The 17,096-nt window shown below is 46.2% G+C and overlaps 1 pseudogene; it reads right to left on the bottom strand.

The window, feature by feature from the left end:
• Positions 1–15,021: 15,021 nt before the first annotated feature.
• Positions 15,022–16,845, bottom strand: LOC147248038 (general transcription factor II-I repeat domain-containing protein 2B pseudogene; annotated as a pseudogene).
• Between the last annotated feature and the right edge of the window lie 251 nt (positions 16,846–17,096).

The raw sequence follows: 17,096 nt of genomic DNA, 5'->3' as shown, positions 1-17,096 counted from the left end.
ACGAGGCAGGACCAGCTGGAGAGTCTTTAGGGACTTGTTAGTCCAGCCTGGTAGGAGGGAGGTGCAGTAATCCAGCCTGGAAGTGACAAAAGCAGGGACTAGTTTTTCTGCATCTTCTTGAGCCAGGATGTGTCTGATCTTAGCGATGTTACGTAGATGGAAGAAGGCGTCCTGGAGATTTGTTGAATGTGGGAGTTAAAGGATCCTGGTCAAAGAGAACTCCTAGGTTCCTTAAGGTGGTGCTGGGGGCCAGGGTGGTGCCATCCAGGGTACTTGTCTCATCAGATCAGGTGGTCCTCAGGTGTTTTGGCCCAGCACAAGAACTTCAGTTTATCAGAGTTTAATAAAGGAAATGATGGTCCTCCATGTTTCTGTCCTTCAGACAGGCCTCCAGTTCAGTCAGCTGGTTTGTTCCATGTGGATCATTGATGAGTTCAGCTGTGTGTCGTCTGCATAGCAGAGAACATTAATGGAGTGTTTCCTGATCATGTGACCTAGAGGAAGCAGGTACAGTGTGAGGAGGACTGGTCCAAGCACAGACCCTTGTGGAACACCAGAACTGACTGTAGTGGTCTCAGAGGAACACTCATTAACTAGTACCACCTGAGATGACCTAGTAAATGTGACCTAAACCAGTTTAGTGTGGTTCCTTTAATACCAGTGACAGGTTCCAGTCTCTGTAGAAGGATATGGTGATCAATGGTATCAAAGCTGCACTGAGATTTAATCAGACCAGCACAGAGACCCGTCCATCATCTGGTACCAGTAGGAGGTCACTGGTACCTTTGACTAGTTCTGTTTCTGTGCTAGGATGAACCTGGAACCTGACTGAATCCTCCAATCAGCTGTTGCTGTGGAGAAGTCCCAGAGCTGTTTAGCAACTGCTTTCTCCACAACCTTGGAGAGAAAAGGAAGATGTGATGTTGGTCTGTAGTTGGTAGAACTTCTGGATCCAGGCTTGTTTTTGAGGAGGGTTTAATTCCTGCTACTTTAAAGGACTGAGGGACGGAACCAGATACCAGCGCCACATTGATCATATCTAAGAGGGAGGGGCTAACGAGGGGAGAGAGTCTTGGAGCAGCTTAGTTGGGATGGGGTCTAGGAGACAGGTGGAGGTTTAGAGGAGGACATTATTGAACTGAGCTCATGAAGGCTGACGGGAGAAAAACTATTCAAGTGTGTGTCTGGTCCTCCAGCTGCCTCTAAGGTTCTTGGTTCTAGGGGCCATGTTGTCAGCTGATGGCAGCAGGAGAAGAAGTTTCTCTCTAATCAGGAGAATTTTGTCATTAAAGAAGTCCATGAACTCTTTGCTGCCCAGGGAAACAGGACTACTTGGTTCAGTAGAGCTGTGGCTCTCTGTCAGTCTGGCTCCAGTACTGAAGAGGAACCTGGGTTGTTGTTGTGTTCCTCTATTAGTGCTAAGTAGTCGGCTGCTCTGGTTCTACCAAGGGCTTTCTTCTAGGTTCTAAGGCCATCTTGCCAGACTCCATGTGACTCCTCCAGTTTGGAGCAGCACCATCTTCTCTCCAGTTTCTGGGTTTCTTGTTGAAGCTGTCAGGTTCCAGAACCGTACCAAGGTGCTTGTTTCCTTGGATTCATAGTTTTCTGTTTTAGTGGGCCAGTAGAGTCCAGAGTTGTTGCTAAGGTGCTGCTGCTCTATGGATAAAATGATCAGTTTGGGAGGGACTAAGGTGGACAACAGCGTCCTCTGTTACAGTGGGACATGACACTGAATTTAGCACCAATGGAACCACTTCCTTAAATCCAGGTGTGGCCTGATCAGACAAACATCTGGAAACTACAGGTTTCCTGAGTGGAGTGTAGTTGATCAGTCCAAATTCCAAAGTGATTGATTGGTGGTCTGATAAAAGCGTTCTGTGGAAACACAACCAGATGTTCAGCTTCAGTTCCACATGTTAGGAGGAGGTGGAGGTGTGGTTGTGACAGTGAGGGGGTTCATGGACAGACTGATGGACACCAGTTGAGTCTAGAAGAGAGAGAAAGGTAGTACCAGACTGTGGTTATCAACATCCTCATGAATACTGAAGTCTCCTCCAATCATGACTTGATCTGATTTAGAACTAAACTGATAGATTTTTTTTCTCCTACCTTAAGAACTTAATGAAGACCTTACATCTATCAACACCCTCGTTAGTGAAATGTGAATTCTTGTGGGGGGTGGCATACCTTTGAGCTAGAGTGGCTATTTAGCAACCCAAGGGTTGCTGGTTCGATTCTCACTTCCCCCGGTGACCATGTCAAAGTGTTCCTAAGCAAGATACTGAACAAAGCTGAACCTAATTGCTTCTGGTGGCCCTGCGATGGACTGGTGACCCGTCCAGGGTGAACCCCTCCTCTCACCCAATGTCAGCTGGGATAGGTTCCACCCCCCCTCCCCACAACCCTTATGAGTGGTATAGATATAGATGGATGCATTCTTGTTTCTTATACAGTCATCATATCGCAGGTGTGCTGAGTCAGGGAGGCTCTGGTCTTCATCATCAGGGACTGATGTTTGACTTATGCAGCATCATGGCCAACCACGCTCATTGGTTCCAAATCATGAAGTCCTTCCGGGCAGGAATGACGTGTAGCCAAGCGTGGGGACATCAACATGCTCCATGGTGGCTGATATATTTTACCTTTATAATCACAATTTCACATCATCTTGAGCTGAAAGAACAAACCATCACAACCCTGTTCAGGGACAGAGATCAGGTCTCTTGAACAAAGAATGGAAACATGAAGGTGTATTTGATGTTTTGGTTGAGATGGGAGGTTCATGGGTTTATTAAACCATGACTCCTGAAGCTGCCGACTGTAACAGTCTGGATGCTTCAGATCAAATGGATCATCATGAGCTCATGAGCCAATCACAGTGGGACGTTCATGGTGAACATCAACCTGAGAGGCTGCGTGAGTGAGAGGGGAGGAGGGGGAGGAGACTCGTAGAATGCCATCGCTAACAAGTAGAGTTCAGCGGATAGCTACTGTGGGACTCGCCCCCTGCCGCCACAGCCAGTCATATACATTTTCATGATGCATTTGACTTAACAGTTGTGGACTCTGAGACACTTTGCTGGCACTGACCTACAGAGAGAGTGATATCAAAGGAAAAGGCTGACCTTGTGTTCCCAGGCCAAAGGTTAATAGAAGAGCAGAAAGAAACCCACGGTGCATGTTTGGTGTACATACTGGCAGATGACCACATAAGTTACACATCTTCTATATGAAGTATCAACAAAATGCCTTTAATTTGTGGATTTATCAAGTTTAATAAGCCAAAAATACATACAGCATGACTTATGTGGGGGTAAAAGGCCATCCAGTGGAGCACTGACTTGAAATAATCTGCCCCAATGAAGTTTTTTTTTTTCCAGAAAGAAACAAAATGAAACATTCTGTGGAGGTGCAAATCCGTTTGGATGGTGGCTGTAAATACGCTTCCATGTAAACCTGACTCTCTGGTCATCTTTGTATTCATAATTTGTACATGCTGTGTGGCTTAATTAAACAGCTTTTTATCTGATGTGAAACAAATCTGTTGGCACAGATTATTGATAATGCATGAGTGTTGCTCCGCTAAGTATAGCCATTTATCAACCATAAATATTTAAGAAGCTGTTAAATAAATAAATGTTATTTGCAATTTTTGTGAAAAGTAAATCATTTGTGGCGGCACGATGGTGCAGTGGTCAGCGGTGTTGCCTCACAGCAAGAAGGTTCTGGGTTTGAGTCCCGGCTGGAGCACAGGATCTTTCTGTGTGAGTCTCCATGTTCTCCCTGTGCCTGCGTGGGTTCTCTCCGGTACTCCAGCTTCCTCCCACCATCCAAAGACATGCAATTGGGGACGAGGCTGATTGATACTCTAAATTAACCGTAGGTATGAATGTGAGTGTGAATGGTTGTTTGTCTCCTTTGTGTTGGCCCTGCCAGGGACTGGCGACCTGTCCAGGGTGAACCCCGCCTCTTGCCCGTAGCCGCTCAGATAGGCTCCACCCCCCCACGACCCTTAACAGGAATAAGCGGAAGAAAATGGATGCTAAATCATTTGTGATTTAAATTTAAGGACATGCTTACTCCACTCTAGACAAACAGGTTATCAGGTATACAGTGTGCCTGAGGGTGGCGCTAGGGGTTATCTGTAGGTATGATAGCCTATTTCTATTCAAGTGAAAAAAAAATGCACAGCAATCCATCTTCCATTGTATGAGTATATTGAATGTGTTATGTGATCAATTGTTGTAATAAATGTTGTTTTGTGTTTCAATAAAACATCAACACAACTCTGACTCCATTTGCTCTGATGTTAGTTTTTCTGTCACTGTAAACACCTGCAGCACTGCATCATGTTACAGTGAGAAAGGAGAGAGAGCTGTGCCACTGCTCTGCATGAAGGTTCCAGCAATGACCTCTTTGCATCGGCACCAGAAAGACCTCCAGAGTTGCTAAGAGTTTCATTTGAACTTTCAGCTCTGGACATTCGCCAGGATTCATCTATAACTGTAAGGAAAAACAACTCTATCAGGTACATTGGAGGCCATTTTCTGATGAGTCATCTTAACCTCACAAGCATGTTAATTTTGAATTAAATTCTGAGGTGTTTGAGTGTTTGGTGTCTGAGGTGCTTCTGGAATGGGACTCCAGGGAGCCTTAAACCAGAATATACCGACAAGGTTCTGCCTTTAATGTTGTCTTACAGCACAGAGGAGTAAAACCACACATGGCAGCTTGAGACAAAAACATGCGTGATATGAGTTCCTGTCAGAAATCCCATGGCATATTGTCTTCGAAATCCATCAAGAGTGACGTGATGATTCACAATGATCCAACACGTCCTCGTGTGAAGATGTCAGTGAATGACACCAAAGGCACTTTGAGTCCAAGTCTGTTTAACTACACTACTCACACTGCACAGAATATTAGAACAGGCAGAGTACTTTTGTGTTTTCATGAGTAAATAAGAAAGTTCCTCCCAAAGAACTTTAATTTGTCAAGCATACCTTGACTGGCTGGACCAGGACTGTTTCACGTAACATTTGGTGATCATTCTTTTTCATTGTTATTATTCCCCTCCATGAGCAGTGGTAGGTTGAGGGATCCCAGCTGCACTTCCTTCTTTCCTTAACTGAGTTTACTCAGTAAGTTTGTCTTACATTTCCATAATGTTGTCATCACATGATGTTAAAAAAAAGTCAGTTTATTTTGTTTGTCTGACTAAAACCATCCTTCTGAAGTACATGGAAACCCAGAAATCAAATCAAACTGTCTCTCTATAACAAATAATGCAGCTGGGTATTGATTCACTTGGGCATCTGTAGAGTAGAATAGAACAGAGCAAAATGGAATGGAATAGAAAGCCTTTACTGTCATCATACAGCTATAAGCAATGACATTCAAATATGTTCCTGCTTCACAGTACAGAAGACCGAAATAAGCACCCACAGGGAGATCACGGAGCTGCTGCGACCATGCATGCCACCATCTTGGCACGCAATTGTTGGGAATGTCCCACAGTGGTGCTTTACCAGGAATCATCTCCTACTGTTCCACCAATAACGGGATGTCAGTAGTCCTGATAATTTATGTAATTTTCCAAGATGGCGCCAGTGTGTTTGTCGGCTTGCCGTCTGTTCCGACTGCTCCTACCTGTTCGTTTGTTGTGTCTCTCTCTGCTAATTCTCCTGCTGCTCTGTGAACAATCCATGGCTCTTCATACTTATGATCGCCAGTCTCTGCTGCATATTAAGAACTGTTTCGAGCAGTACATGAGTGGAAATACTGCCACCAGTTTCTACACCATCCTGTGTTCTCCCAACTGCCTGTGGAGTACGCTCCCTGGCTCCCTTGCTGCTCTGTTTGCCGCCAGAAATGTCGGAAGCGGCGGGGTAAACGCGGAGGTCTCCGAGTGAAGATCAAGGCCTGGGCCCGTCTCGCTGTCTCTCAGCCATGGTCAGGTTCCCGCTGCCGCCGTCTACTCCACACAGATCGGGTTGATCTCTTCTGACGCAGCGATCCTGGGACCTGAACTACTCCTGCCATGTACCCATTATCCCACGGCTTCCCTCAGAACCTGTCATTCCCATCCGACCGAGACCTTGCATCTGCAGCGGTGGGGTAAACCCGGATAACATTCGACTGTTGGAATACTCTCGTTGTGTGCAGAAAGTGGCGCTTGTCAACAGCAGATCAGTGTTAAATAAGACGTTCATACTGAATGACTTTTTCTCCCGTCATGATCTGGATCTATTATTTTTAACTGAGACCTGGATTTCTGCCGGAGTTGGTGAGTCTTCTGCCTTTGGTGAACAGTGCCCTACAAACTGCTCTTTCATTAGCACCCCAAGGCAGATCGGACGTGGTGGTGGAGTAGCTCTTGTCTACAAAAACGTTTTAATAATCCGGCTGCTTTCCGTGAGGAAATGTGTTACTGTGGAATCAAAACGCAATCCACTGTTGTGTATGTTGATTTACAGACCTCCCAAACCAGATAAAGACTTCATTACAGAATTTTCATCTTTTTTATCTGACTTCGTGTCAATGTATGATCGTCTGTTGTTGCTGGGCGATTTCAATATCCACGTCTGCTGTCCGGATAAGCCCATGGTCAAGGAATTTAGTGACGTATTGGATGCATTTGGATTCACCCAGCACATCGACCAAGCCACCCATACACTGGGTCATACTCTGGACCTTGTCCTATCCTATGGTTTTTCTGTCGAGAACATCACAGTTGACAATGCTCCATTTTCTGATCATAAGCCCATCTTTTTTAACATCAACATTGCTAATCCTGTTCAGATACTCAAAGCTCCTGTACAATACTTCCATTGCTTAAACCCTCAGGCTACAGCCCAGTTCACTGACTGTTTTCTAAGTAAAGATGTAGCCTCAGCTATGACTGCAGCTGCTGATGCCTCATGTAGCCCTGATGATTTAATCGTTTTATTTAACTAATCCTGCACAGAGATTTTGGATTCAGTGGCCCCTCTAAAATACAAACATCCCGATTTTAAACCTAAGGTGAGGCTCAATGACCAAACTCGCTCACTCAGGCAGGCCTGCCACAGAGCTGAAAGGAGATGGAAGAAAGGCTGTCTTACTGTCTCCCTTCAAATTTTCAAATCTGCTTTGTCATCTTTTCAGGCTGCTGCCAAAGAAGCCAGAGCCAGACATTTTTCAGATATCATTAACCGGCATTCCAATAGACCTAAAATCCTGTTTTGTTTTGTTTTTGTTGTTTTTTAAACATGTCCTGTTCAGTAGCTGAGGCAAGCAGCACCAATGTTCCTGCTGCCTTGTTGTACTGAAGCAGTTTTATTCTGCATAGGAGGAATGTGATAAACTCCTCCTATTTCCATTTATGTTTAATTTTATTAGGAATGGTGTTGGTTCATTGATAAAGCTACCGAATTGAGGCTCAGGAGTGGGTAGGAAGAGAGAACAGGGACAGGACAGCGAAGACAAGGGGGAGGGGGGAGACAAAACAACAACAACAACAACAGCAGAAAACAACAACAATAAAAAACACACACAAAAAACAAAAAAACAAAACAAACAAACAAAAAAACAAACAAAAACCAAATAAACAAACAAAGAAAAAGTAACAACAACCAAAGAAAAAGAAAGAAAAAAAACATTGGTTGCAGAATTTCCGGTGCAGGCTTACCATTTGGTTTAATATAATTTTAAGATAAATGCCTGAGTGTGTGTTTATGGGTCAGTTGTGCACTCCATGCGTGTATGTGTGTATACGCGTGTGTATGTGTATGTGTATGTGTGTGTGCTACGGTTTGTCTTGGATGCTGTGCGTAGCTGGCTGTAGCTGATGTGGGGGGCCAGGACATCACACCCCCAGTCCAGGATAGCAGGCAGGTCAGGACCAGGTCACCAGAGCACCCCGAAACCCCCAGGACACGGGGAGCCCCAGGCCACCCCCCCCCCTCCCCAGGAAACAGCCACAGGCCCAACCCATGCCAGGACCCATAGGAAAGCATAGGAGCAGCAACCCCCACCCAGAAGCAGAGAAGAAGAGAGAGACGGGGCAGAGATGACCCTAGTCCCGCCGGGCACCCCCCACAGCATGAGCAGAGCCCAGGGGCACAGGGCCCCTCTGGCCCGAGACCCGACCAGAGCCCCCCAAGGGGTCCGCCAGCGGTGAGGCTGACACCCACCGACACCCCACACCCAGGCGGGGCAGCCACAGCCCACCACAACGACCAGGCCCACCGCCCCCGAACAGAGCTATCCCCCCCCAACCCACGATCCCCATCCCCTCTACTCATCCCCTGTTCTCCCCCTCCCCCCAGAGCAGGAGGGCTTCAGGCTATAGGGCACCACCAGCCAGCCAGCCAGGACCCCCCACTCCCCGGAGAGGCCCAGCCCACCCGCCGGGGTGAACCAAAGGCACGCACGCCCAGGACCGCCACCCCCGGACCAAACAATCATACTCTCATCTTCTTCCATACAGGGGCTGAGAACTCCATAGATGCTGATACGGTCCAGGGCACCTCAGACTTAGTGAAACCGCCAGCGAGCGATCCACCATACAACAGCAGGGCCCGTGACCAACCCCAGCCCAACCACCACGCTGGGAAGAGGACCACTCCCCCTCAAAGAGCCCCGGCCAGGCCCCCAGGCCTGCAATGGTGCAGTTAGTAAAGAAGGCAGCACTGGACCCACTCCCTGCCCCAGCTGCCCCCCATCCCAACATGGTGCAGGGTGCGTGTTGTGCATGGGAATGTAGATGTGATGATGTGGATGACTAGAATGTAGTTAAAATTGGCGGAGGCACCCAGGGCATGGGAGCCCCACCGGTTGCAGACGGCAGAGTTTCCCAGTACATTCTCATGCACTCCCCCAAGCCCTAAATGTCTACGATGTGATTAAAATTGGGGGGGTCCAGCCCCTCAAGACCTAGTGATACATAAGATGTGATGTGATGGGACAGAGAGGCAATGAGAAGGGCTGAGGAATAGGCCAGACCTGCAGGGGGCCAACTTCCAGACTGGCCCCGCTGACCACCCCGTCACCACTGCAACCAGCAGACAGGGAGTCTAGCCTCCCTGGTTCAGGGGTCAGATGGGAGCACCAAGGGGCACTGTCCGGAGATCCGGGCAGAGGGCCCACCACCGTGCAGTCAGAGGGCAGGGAGGGCCCAGGCCCCCAGTGCACAGCGGAACCCCCAGCCAGCAGCCCGTGGTCAGGGCCCCCAGTTCGATCAGCATCAAGGAGGTCAGCCCCCATCCCTCAGACGTCCCCCAGCATCCTCCCTTTGTCCGGAGTGGCGGCAGTCCAGGACACCACGCCAGGGCCCAGCCCGCCCGAGGATGGGCCAAGGCTAGCAAACCCCTCCCAGATGTGGGTGCGACCCCCCCGGGGGAGCGGCAGGGCCCCAAGCAATCCACCTCTACCTCACTCTCCAGCCCCTACCTCCCTCCCGACCCCCCTCCCCCCCCGACCCCCCTCCCTCTCCAACCCCACCTAACCTTCCTTCCCCACCCTCCTCCCATCGTCCGGGGGCAAATATGCCCCAGCCGCCACGGCAGGCCCCAGCACGCCCCGCCGGTGCCCGGGGACCGGGCGACCACAGCCCCCCCACCGCAGGACCCCACCGGGGGACCGGCGCGAATCCCCGGCAGCAGAGCACAGGGCCCCCGACCCCCCCATGCCAGGTGGAGGCCCCGACCCAGCCCAAGGACCCCCAACCCCCAATCCCACAGGGTGCCGCCATGTTAGGGGAAGCCGCCCCCACACCGTCCCTCAACAGGCGAGACCCAAAGCTGCCCCAGAAGGCAGTAACCCCGGGCCCACCAGCCCAGCGAGCCACTGGACACCCAAGGCAGCCAGCGTCCATAGCCACCCGCCCTGGGGCCAGAGCCACGAAGCCCAGCCCCCCCCCCCCATCAAAACTATGTGATGGATTTAATTATAGGGGACCAGATTTGTTTGAACTCTGACGATCGACTTTCCTCCCAAGCAGACATTCCCTCCATGGAAATGTGGTCTAATCAAAGGTTTCTATATTGAGTAATGCTTAGGTTGTTCTTGGATTTCCAATTATTCAGGATGGCCTTCTTTGCAATGCTTAGAGCAGTGAGGAGCATGCAGGATTTGTTTACTTCCATATTAACATTAGTGAGGTCACCTAGCAGACAAAGTGAGGGGGAGATGGGGATGGGGTACCCTGACCACCGTGATAGGTCTTTACAAACCCTCTGCCAAAAATTGTTAACAGGTGTACAAAGCCATATAGCATGCAGATAGCAGTCTGGTGAGCCAGTCGCACAATATGGACAAATGTTTGTTTGTGTGAGGCCCATCTGGAACATCCTTTGTCCTGTGTAGTGTGTTCTGTGGAGAACCTTGTAATTTATTGATTGTAGGTTACCACTGCGAATCATTCTAAATGTGTTGGAGCAGATTTGTATCCAAAAGTTAGGATGTGGGTTGATCGACAGATCTTTCTCCCCTTTGGATGAAGGAATAGAGATTATAAATTCTGTTGTGGAAACTATTGAGTTAATTTTAGACAGTAGCTTAGGCGGTGAAATTTGTAAAAAATCTGTTATTCTAGGTGGAAGCTCTAAGTCTAACTGGGTAAGGTCAAACCGTGCCTGTATTATAGATTTGAGCTGAAGATATTCCAGAAATTTGTTTTTGTTAATACCATAATTTGCTGTAATTTGGTTAAATTCTATGAATTCTTTGTCTTGGAAGATATGCTCTAGATTTTTAATCCCTTTATCGGCCCATGCAGCAAAATGTATTGTTTTTTTATTTTGCAGGATGTCAGGATTGTTCCAGATAGGCGTGAGCCTGCAAGGGGTGTTCGAGAGCCCATTGCTTTTGAGAAATTCCCACCAGGCTATGAGGGTGTTGCTGATGCTAATGTACTTAAAGCAGCTGTGATGCTTGATAACAGGGCTGATAAAAGGGAGATCAGATATTTGGATTTCTTTGCAGAATGTTTGTTCAATATCGCGCCATGCTTGGTCTAATGAGTTTGGCTTTAACCATTTTAGTATGTATTGTAATCTATTGGCCAAGCAGTAATTATAAAAATTTGGTAGTTCCAAGCCACCATAGTCTTTACTCTTTTATAAAGTCTTTAAGCTTATACGTGGTGGCTTAGCTTTCCAGAGAAATTTGGAGATGTTAGAGTTGAGTGTTTTGAAACAAGTCCGGGGAGGCTGGGTCGGAACCATCGAGAAAACATAGTTGATTTTTGGCAAGATCATCATTTTCACTGTTGCTAGTCTTCCCATAAGTGATATGGGTAGTGTCCTCCACCGGGTGAGGTCGTCCTCTATTTCTTTAATTAGGGCAGTATGATTTAAATGGTAAATGGACTCAATTTTATATAGCGTTACTACATATTCACACACACACTGATGGTGGAGGCTACCATGCAAGGCGCCAACCTACTCATCAGGAGCAATTATGGGGTCAGTATCTAGCTCAAGGACACTTCGACATGGTCAGCGGGGTCGAGGATCGAACCAGCAACCCTTCGGTTGCTAGACGGCCACTCTACCCCTGAGCCATGCCGCCCACATTTAGCCGTGTCAAGTCGGACAATTTGGCAGAGATGTTGATGCCCAGGTATTTAATGTTTCCTGGCCGTAGTGGTGCCGCGAGCGAACTCTGGAAACCTGAGTTGATGGGAAGAACAGTTGACTTGCTCCAATTAATTGAGTAGTCAGAAATGGTTGAGAATTTGTCAATGAGTGCTGTTGTTTCAGGGAGAGATGATTGTGCATTCCGTAGGAAAAGTAATACATCATCAGCATAAAGGCTTATCTTATGGTTCACATTTGTAGTGTCAGTTCCCTTGATGTTGTTGTTTTGCTGGACAACAGCTGCGAGTGGCTCTATGAATATAGCAAAAAGGGAAGGGGAAAGTGGACAACCCTGTCTGGTTCCTCTTTGGAGAGAGAAGCTTGGAGAAGTTTGATCATTTGTTCTGACACAAGCACTGGGAGCGCGGTAAAATGTTTTGATCCAGTTCACAAAGTTATCTCCAAACCCAAACTTTTGTAATGTGATGAGGAGAAAGTTCCAATTTAGCCTGTCGAATGCTTTTCTGCATCTAGGGAGACAATTATGGCATCCTTGCTCTGACTGTTACAGTCGTCTATCAGGTTGATAAGTCTACGTGTGTTGTTGGTAGAGTGCCGTCCTTTAATAAACCCCGTCTGGTCAGGATGTATTATGTGAGGTGTTACTTTTTCAATCCTTCTAGCTAGCGCCTTGCTGATGACTTTAATATCTGCATTTATAAGTGATATTGGACGATAGCTTGATGGAAGTGCTGGGTCTTTGTCCGGTTTAAGGAGAAGGCTTATCCTTATCCTTATCCTTATCCTTATAATCGCACAGTTCATGTCGGGGGGCATGGTCGAGGTTTCCTGTATTTCAGTGAACATTTTGTAAAATATTGGTGCAAGCTCAGGCCAGAACTCTTTGTAGAATTCTGCAGGAAAGCCACCCGATCCCGGGCCTATCTTATTTGGCATATGTTTAAGGGCTTCTTGAAGTTCCTCGATAGAAATAGGTGACTCCAGAGCCATTATTTGGTCTTGATTTAATTTTGGCAAGTCAATTGTGCTTAGAAAGGTTTCAAAGTAAGATTTGGATGGGTTAATCTCAGGTGAGTAAAGTTTTTTGTAGAATTCCCTAAAAATGTAATTGATTTCTTCTGGGTCACAGGTTGTTTCCCCATTGGAGTCCTTAATGAAGGATATTGTTGCTCTTTCTTTGTTCTGTTTTAGTTGATTCGTTAAAAATCTGCTGGATTTATTGTTATGTTCAAAGTTCTCCAAGCGTAGTCTCTGCAGCTGAAATTGTGTTTTGATGTTGAGTAACTCATTTAGTTTTAGTTTTAATTCCCTTAATTCTCTCAGTAGGTGTTCCTCTTGGGAGGCGGCATAAGTTGTCTCCTAAGCTTTAATTTTTTCATTTAATTCTGTTTCAAGAGCTTTCTCCTGTTTCTTCTGATATGAAGAGTAAGATATTATTTTGCCCTGCATGACTGCTTTTGCCGCCTGCCACAGCACACAAGCTGAGACATCAGGCTGGTCATTTAGCTCACAGAATATTGTCCATTCCTCCTTAAAGAATTTAATAAAATTGGGGTCCTTGAGCAATGATGTATTAAATCTCCATTGTTTAGAAAGCGGTGTTCTAGTTTTTTTTGTGAGTGTCACAGTGACTGGTGCGTGGTCGCTAATGGCAATGGGGTGAATCTTGGTGTCAAAGACATCCTTCACAATTGAGTTACTAATTAAAAAGTGGTCCAAACGAGAGGAGGAGTGGTGCACTGGCGAGTAGTAGGTGTATTCCTTTAGCGTGGGGTGGCATGGGCACCAAGCATCGCAAAGACCGAAATCACTCACGTACTGCTTTATTATATCGGATGATTGGCAATTGCGTTGACTAGCTGCTCTACTGATTCTGTCCACTTGAGGGTTCAATACCAGGTTGAAGTCCCCTCCCACCATGAGTGCTGTGTCTGAGTGGGCTGAGAGTGCAGTGAAGAAGCTGTGGAAGAAGGAGGGGTCATCAACATCTGGACCATATATCCTGGCCATGCATACCTCTGTGTTGTGTGTGGCTATGGTGACTATTACAAACCTACCTTCTGGGTCTACAATGGTGTTTTTACAAGTGAACCTGACGTTTTTGTGAATCAGAATGGCTACGCCTCTTTGCTTGGTGTTATAACTCGCTGTGTATGTGTGCGGGAACTGTGGGCTTAACACATGATTATCTGTTTTAGGTAGATGGGTTTCCTGTAATAGGACAATGTCTGCTTGTAAATTTTGCAGGTGCCGTTTTTCAAGTGAGCCGATTCCACGTACATTCCAAGTGACAAACCGTAGTTTGTTCGTATCTAAACTAATCTACTGAGTGTAAATTGTAACAAGTAGGTGAGTGAGAGAATGTGTACCTGTATCTTTGTGCACGCGCATGTGTGTGGTGGCGCCAGAGAGGATGAGTGTGCATGTGTGTGGCAAATGTAACAATATTATATCCCTGCACTACAAACCATATAAACATCACATTTAAAAATAACATGTAACACAAAACAACGAAAGGAAAGACAAAGGGGAGACATAAATACACACATAAATACTCACATAAATACACACTCGTGAGTAAACTCGGCATGTAGCAGTCTACCATGTGCGTTTTTATGTTTTAGGCTTAACACAGTATTGAAAGAGAAAGAAGAAAAAAAAACAAAATAAAAAAAACAACGAATGAGAGAAACTGGTGTTACCTTAATCCAGGGGTGTCAAACTCATTTTCACCGAGGGCCACATCAGCATAATGGCTGTCCTCAAAGGGCCAGATGTAATTTATAAATGTAATTGAATGTAATGTAAAATAAATGTAACTACTCCTTAATGTTAAATAACTCCTTATTTATTATAACTTATTCAAGTGACAATTACAGTTGCATACAAAACATATGTTTGCTTGTAGCTCTAACATAAATCCTTTTACATTTTGTCAGCTTATGAAAACCCACATAACTCCATTAATGAGGGATCAAACTGTCCAAGTGAATAAGGAAAATATAGCATAAAACTGAGCTGCAAAGAACATGTATGACACATGTAGCATTTTACAAAAAAAGGCTGCACACAGCCTTGCATCCAACTGATGGTTTGATGATAATTTGTCTGCATACACGCATAAGACCTGCAAACATTAAATAATTACAACAGCAGCTACACATAAATAATATGTAATCAACTAAAAATACCAAAATAAAGGTTGACTCAGTTCAAAACTATATTGGTCAAGTTTTTCAGTTAGTCTTTGATGAGGAGATGCTGCCTGTCCTTGAACACACCAAGTGGATTCTCTCTCTACTATCGATTGATCATGTTCTGAAAATGATAAACACAAAACAAAATGCAAGCACAATCATTAAATTGCACACAGTTTAACTGTTCTTCTTCTTGGTTAAATTACATTTTATTATATTTTAATTAAGTTTAAAAAAAATGCTTACCTGTGTGTTTTCTGACCAGATGTCTGACACCGTTTTCCTGTTACCAGTGTGTCAATGTCTGGTTTTAGGTCCTGTGCTGAGGCAATGTGTAGAACAGCATGGAGGTTGTCATCCGTGAGGCGTGATCTGTGCTTGTTTTTGTTCAGATTCATTATGGAAAAAAACTGTTCGCACAGATAGGTGCTCCCAAACATGGAAAGAACACGGGCAGCATGAAGTCAAAGCTGTGGCATCAAACCAGGGGGCAGCAGACGGTAAAAGTCCTGGATTGCAGCATCCTGAAACTTTGCTCTCAGGCCACTGTCGCTTTGAAGCTCAATTAGCTCCATCTGAAGGTGTTGGTGTGCAGTGCAGACATCGGTGGTGAAAGGATTGGCAAAGATGTCAAAGCCAGACTGTTGTGCTCTGAAGTCAGAGAAGCGCCGATCAAACTCAGTCTTTAACCAGCTCAGTTTGGTAGCCAACTGAGCACATGAAAAAGTCTCGGGAAATGAGGCTGACATGCTCTGACAAACAGGAAAGTGGACAAGATTGTCCTGTTTCACTTGCCACATCCATAAATCCAATTTACGCTGGAAAGCCGTGATCGTGTCGGACATCTGCGTGATGACCTGTTTGCGTCCCTGCAGCTTCTGATTCAGCTGGCCGAGATGGTCGGTTATGTCACACAACACAGCGAAGTCACACATCCACTTTGGGTCTGATAGTTCAGGCATGAGTTTTCCTTTACTCTGCATAAAAACAGCAATGTCTTCCCTGAGCTCAAAAAATCGCTTGAGGACTTTGCTCCTACTCAGCCACCGCATTTCAGTATGGTAAAGCACATCCGCGTGTTCCGAGCCCATCTCCAGCAAAAACTGCTGGAACTGACGGTGATTCAGGCCACGCGCCCGAATGAAGTTCACTGCCTTCATGACTGTGGTCACAATGTCCTCCATCCCCAGCACCTTCCCACACAAAGCTTCTTGATGGATAATGCAATGATACGTTATCAGAGGCGTGGGACAGTTCATTTTTTGCATTTTCCCCTTCATTAGTCCAACCAAGTCCACTTTTCCTCCACACATTGCCGGTGCACCGTCTGTAGTTAATCCTACCAAGTTTTCCCACTGCAATGCAGTTTTACTTACGGACTTCTCCACCGCATCAAAAATGTCCTGTCCCGTCGTGGTCCCATGCATTGCAGCCACATCCAAAAGCTCCTCAGTGAAAGAAAGGTCCGATTTTAATAAAAATCTAATAAAAATTGATAACTGCGCCGTGTCCGTGTTATCTGTGCTTTCATCAACAGCTAATGAAAAAGCTATGTAGCTGCGTGTCTCCTCGGCCAGCTGTGTTGTAAGATTTTCCGCTAGTTCCTTCACTCGGTCGGCAACGGTGTTTCTTGATAAACTGACATTTTTAAAAGTCTGTCACTGGTTGGGACACACCTGCTCACAGACCTTCAGCATGCACTGCTTCAAAAACGACCCCTCTGAAAAAGACTTGGAAGCGTGGGCGATTTCTTCAGCCACAATGAAGCTCGCTTTCACCGCGGCCTCGTTTTTGGTTGTGGATTTCATGAACAAACTCTGCTGCGACCGCAGTTTGCCTTTTAATTCTTGGGCAATTTGTTGCTTTTCTTGAAGGCTAGCTTTAGCGTACTTAGCTGCGTGTTTGGGGTCAAAATGTCGACGCAGATTGTACTCTTTGACAACCGACACCGCCTCGTAACATAAAAGACAAACCGGTCTTTCTCCTTGAAGCACAAACAAGTATTCGCCTTCCCATCTTTCTTGAAACTGTCTTCCGTCTGCATCAACTTTTCTCTTTCTGGACATTTTGGTATTATTATTTATATCTCAATTCCACTCGTTGTCATGGACACGGCCGCGGCTAGCTCCACTCGTTGTCATGGACACGGCCGCGGCTAGCGTAGTCGAAAGGCATTGTGGGAAATGTAGTTTTTGCGGTCAAAGCACGCTCTTAATTTATTTTTTGGTATTTATTTTTAGACACTCAAAACTTTTAAGCTCTCATGGGCCACATAAAATGACATGGTGGGCCACATCTGGCCCGCGGGCCTTGAGTT

This window comes from Aulostomus chinensis, chromosome 16, assembly GCF_037954235.1.
Source record: "Aulostomus chinensis isolate RoL2024-O1b breed Wild chromosome 16, RoL_Achi_v1.0, whole genome shotgun sequence".
NCBI classification, from domain to species: Eukaryota; Metazoa; Chordata; class Actinopteri; order Syngnathiformes; family Aulostomidae; genus Aulostomus; species Aulostomus chinensis.
The sequence above is the reverse complement of the archived record's forward strand: the minus strand, read 5'-3'. Positions and strand labels throughout refer to the sequence as shown.